Raw genomic sequence first — 5,000 nt, forward strand, 5'->3', positions numbered from 1 at the left:
GTAATTTCGAATGAGCCAAGAAAGAGCGGTGCGGGGCCGGTCGGAGCGCACCCTTTTCTCGGTGGCTGGCGGGCGAGAGAGTGCTGCGTCGCCGGCATCGGCGTCGAAAGAAGCCGAGCCAAAAAAAGTTAAAGTACAAACGTGCAAGCATACTAACCTAACCCTAGGTAAGGCATGTCAGAGCGAAAGACAGTAATTTCGAATGAGCCAAGAAAGAGCGGTGCGGGGCCGGTCGGAGCGCACCCTTTTCTCGGTGGCTGGCGGGCGAGAGAGTGCTGCGTCGCCGGCATCGGCGTCGAAAGAAGCCGAGCCAAAAAAGTTAAAGTACAAACGTGCAAGCATACTAACCTAACCCTAGGTAAGGGATGTCAGAGCGAAAGACAGTAATTTCGAATGAGCCAAGAAAGAGCGGTGCGGGGCCGGTCGGAGCGCACCCTTTTCTCGGTGGCTGGCGGGCGAGAGAGTGCTGCGTCGCCGGCATCGGCGTCGAAAGAAGCCGAGCCAAAAAAAGTTAAAGTACAAACGTGCAAGCATACTAACCTAACCCTAGGTAAGGGATGTCAGAGCGAAAGACAGTAATTTCGAATGAGCCAAGAAAGAGCGGTGCGGGGCCGGTCGGAGCGCACCCTTTTCTCGGTGGCTGGCGGGCGAGAGAGTGCTGCGTCGTCGGCATCGGCGTCGAAAGAAGCCGAGCCAAAAAAAGTTAAAGTACAAACGTGCAAGCATACTAACCTAACCCTAGGTAAGGGATGTCAGAGCGAAAGACAGTAATTTCGAATGAGCCAAGAAAGAGCGGTGCGGGGCCGGTCGGAGCGCACCCTTTTCTCGGTGGCTGGCGGGCGAGAGAGTGCTGCGTCGCCGGCATCGGCGTCGAAAGAAGCCGAGCCAAAAAAAGTTAAAGTACAAACGTGCAAGCATACTAACCTAACCCTAGGTAAGGGATGTCAGAGCGAAAGACAGTAATTTCGAATGAGCCAAGAAAGAGCGGTGCGGGGCCGGTCGGAGCGCACCCTTTTCTCGGTGGCTGGCGGGCGAGAGAGTGCTGCGTCGTCGGCATCGGCGTCGAAAGAAGCCGAGCCAAAAAAAGTTAAAGTACAAACGTGCAAGCATACTAACCTAACCCTAGGTAAGGGATGTCAGAGCGAAAGACAGTAATTTCGAATGAGCCAAGAAAGAGCGGTGCGGGGCCGGTCGGAGCGCACCCTTTTCTCGGTGGCTGGCGGGCGAGAGAGTGCTGCGTCGCCGGCATCGGCGTCGAAAGAAGCCGAGCCAAAAAAAGTTAAAGTACAAACGTGCAAGCATACTAACCTAACCCTAGGTAAGGGATGTCAGAGCGAAAGACAGTAATTTCGAATGAGCCAAGAAAGAGCGGTGCTGGGCCGGTCGGAGCGCACCCTTTTCTCGGTGGCTGGCGGGCGAGAGAGTGCTGCGTCGCCGGCATCGGCGTCGAAAGAAGCCGAGCCGAAAAAAGTTAAAGTACAAACGTGCAAGCATACTAACCTAACCCTAGGTAAGGCATGTCAGAGCGAAAGACAGTAATTTCGAATGAGCCAAGAAAGAGCGGTGCGGGGCCGGTCGGAGCGCACCCTTTTCTCGGTGGCTGGCGGGCGAGAGAGTGCTGCGTCGCCGGCATCGGCGTCGAAAGAAGCCGAGCCAAAAAAAGTTAAAGTACAAACGTGCAAGCATACTAACCTAACCCTAGGTAAGGGATGTCAGAGCGAAAGACAGTAATTTCGAATGAGCCAAGAAAGAGCGGTGCGGGGCCGGTCGGAGCGCACCCTTTTCTCGGTGGCTGGCGGGCGAGAGAGTGCTGCGTCGCCGGCATCGGCGTCGAAAGAAGCCGAGCCAAAAAAAGTTAAAGTACAAACGTGCAAGCATACTAACCTAACCCTAGGTAAGGGATGTCAGAGCGAAAGACAGTAATTTCGAATGAGCCAAGAAAGAGCGGTGCGGGGCCGGTCGGAGCGCACCCTTTTCTCGGTGGCTGGCGGGCGAGAGAGTGCTGCGTCGCCGGCATCGGCGTCGAAAGAAGCCGAGCCAAAAAAAGTTAAAGTACAAACGTGCAAGCATACTAACCTAACCCTAGGTAAGGGATGTCAGAGCGAAAGACAGTAATTTCGAATGAGCCAAGAAAGAGCGGTGCGGGGCCGGTCGGAGCGCACCCTTTTCTCGGTGGCTGGCGGGCGAGAGAGTGCTGCATCGTCGGCATCGGCGTCGAAAGAAGCCGAGCCAAAAAAAGTTAAAGTACAAACGTGCAAGCATACTAACCTAACCCTAGGTAAGGGATGTCAGAGCGAAAGACAGTAATTTCGAATGAGCCAAGAAAGAGCGGTGCGGGGCCGGTCGGAGCGCACCCTTTTCTCGGTGGCTGGCGGGCGAGAGAGTGCTGCGTCGCCGGCATCGGCGTCGAAAGAAGCCGAGCCAAAAAAAGTTAAAGTACAAACGTGCAAGCATACTAACCTAACCCTAGGTAAGGGATGTCAGAGCGAAAGACAGTAATTTCGAATGAGCCAAGAAAGAGCGGTGCTGGGCCGGTCGGAGCGCACCCTTTTCTCGGTGGCTGGCGGGCGAGAGAGTGCTGCGTCGCCGGCATCGGCGTCGAAAGAAGCCGAGCCGAAAAAAGTTAAAGTACAAACGTGCAAGCATACTAACCTAACCCTAGGTAAGGCATGTCAGAGCGAAAGACAGTAATTTCGAATGAGCCAAGAAAGAGCGGTGCGGGGCCGGTCGGAGCGCACCCTTTTCTCGGTGGCTGGCGGGCGAGAGAGTGCTGCGTCGCCGGCATCGGCGTCGAAAGAAGCCGAGCCAAAAAAAGTTAAAGTACAAACGTGCAAGCATACTAACCTAACCCTAGGTAAGGGATGTCAGAGCGAAAGACAGTAATTTCGAATGAGCCAAGAAAGAGCGGTGCGGGGCCGGTCGGAGCGCACCCTTTTCTCGGTGGCTGGCGGGCGAGAGAGTGCTGCGTCGTCGGCATCGGCGTCGAAAGAAGCCGAGCCAAAAAAAGTTAAAGTACAAACGTGCAAGCATACTAACCTAACCCTAGGTAAGGGATGTCAGAGCGAAAGACAGTAATTTCGAATGAGCCAAGAAAGAGCGGTGCGGGGCCGGTCGGAGCGCACCCTTTTCTCGGTGGCTGGCGGGCGAGAGAGTGCTGCGTCGTCGGCATCGGCGTCGAAAGAAGCCGAGCCAAAAAAAGTTAAAGTACAAACGTGCAAGCATACTAACCTAACCCTAGGTAAGGGATGTCAGAGCGAAAGACAGTAATTTCGAATGAGCCAAGAAAGAGCGGTGCGGGGCCGGTCGGAGCGCACCCTTTTCTCGGTGGCTGGCGGGCGAGAGAGTGCTGCGTCGCCGGCATCGGCGTCGAAAGAAGCCGAGCCAAAAAAAGTTAAAGTACAAACGCGATGCTAATGAGCGAGCCGTTGTCTCGACTAATATGTAGGGGGCGTTCGATCGAGCGTCTGGCTTGAGCGCTTGTCGGCCTAGCAGAACGGTCGCATTGTTATGCCCGGGTTTTAGGCACCGCTGCAGGCGGCCGGCAGAGCTCTTGTTTGTGCGAAACTGAATGGATCGAGCCCGAGAGAGGGCGAGCAAAGAAAAAACGCAAATCGCTCCGCCTGGCACTGCCGGCGAGAGCGTGGACGTCGCGGCCAGCGACTGTCGAAGCTGAGTACGGCCGCAGGCGATCGCCTCGGTCTTAAACGAATGCGACGAGCACGCGCCGGGCGGCCCAGCAAGGGCCGAGCGCAGCTGTCGCAGCTATCTGGTTGATCCTGCCAGTAGTGATATGCTTGTCTCAAAGATTAAGCCATGCAGGTGCAAGTACGAGTTCTCGTAAAGCGAAACTGCGAATGGCTCATTAAATCAGTCTTGGTTTATTTGGTCTCGTAAGCGAAGTGGATAACTGTGGTAATTCTAGAGCTAATACATGCATTAAGCGCCGACTTCGGGAGGCGCGCTTTTATCAGATCAAAACCGACCGGGTTCGTCCTGTGACGTTTGATGACTCTGGATAACCACGCGGATCGTACGGTCTCTGCACCGACGACGTATCATTCAAGTGTCTGCCCTATCAACTGTCGAAGGTACGCTACGTGCCTACCTTTGTGATAACGGGTAACGGGGAATCAGGGTTCGATTCCGGAGAGGGAGCCTGAGAAACGGCTACCACATCCAAGGAAGGCAGCAGGCGCGCAAATTACCCATTCCCGACACGGGGAGGTAGTGACGAAAAATAACAATACAGGACTCTAACGAGGCCCTGTAATTGGAATGAGTACATCCTAAAACTCTTAACGAGTATCCATTGGAGGGCAAGTCTGGTGCCAGCAGCCGCGGTAATTCCAGCTCCAACAGTGTATGCTAAAGTTGTTGCGGTTGAAAAGCTCGTAGTTGGATTTTGGGCGAGCGCCGCCGGTCCGTCGCAAGGCGTGTCACTGGTTGCGTTCGCCTCACCTTCGGTTCTCCGTCGGTGCTCTTGACTGAGTGTCGGCGGTGGCCGATAAGTTTACTTTGAAAAAATTAGAGTGTTCAAAGCAGGCTGTTCGCCTGCATAGTGTTGCATGGAATAATGGAATAGGACCTCGGTTCTATTTTGTTGGTTTTCGGAGCACGAGGTAATGATTAAGAGGGACAGACGGGGGCGTCCGTACTCTGCCGTTAGAGGTGAAATTCTTGGATCGGCGGAAGACGAACTACTGCGAAAGCATTCGCCAAGAATGTTTTCTTTAATCAAGAGCGAAAGTCAGAGGTTCGAAGACGATCAGATACCGTCCTAGTTCTGACTATAAACGATGCCAACTAGCGATCGGGAGGCGTTACCATGACGACCTTTCCGGCAGCTTCCGGGAAACCAAAGTCTTTGGGTTCCGGGGGAAGTATGGTTGCAAAGCTGAAACTTAAAGGAATTGACGGAAGGGCACCACCAGGAGTGGAGCCTGCGGCTTAATTTGACTCAACACGGGGAAACTCACCCGGCCCGGACACAGGTAGGATTG

General features: G+C 54.5%; 1 non-coding gene across 1 annotated transcript in view; it reads left to right on the forward strand.

Moving 5' to 3' along the window:
• Positions 1-3,763: 3,763 nt before the first annotated feature.
• LOC144425296 (small subunit ribosomal RNA) overlaps positions 3,764-5,000 on the forward strand; it is a 1,810-nt gene continuing 573 nt past the window's right edge. The window contains exon 1 of the ribosomal RNA XR_013477440.1: positions 3,764-5,000. This exon is cut by the window's right edge and continues 573 nt beyond it. This is a non-coding gene — a ribosomal RNA (small subunit ribosomal RNA).

Source organism: Styela clava, chromosome 7, assembly GCF_964204865.1.
Source record: "Styela clava chromosome 7, kaStyClav1.hap1.2, whole genome shotgun sequence".
Taxonomy (NCBI): Eukaryota; Metazoa; Chordata; class Ascidiacea; order Stolidobranchia; family Styelidae; genus Styela; species Styela clava.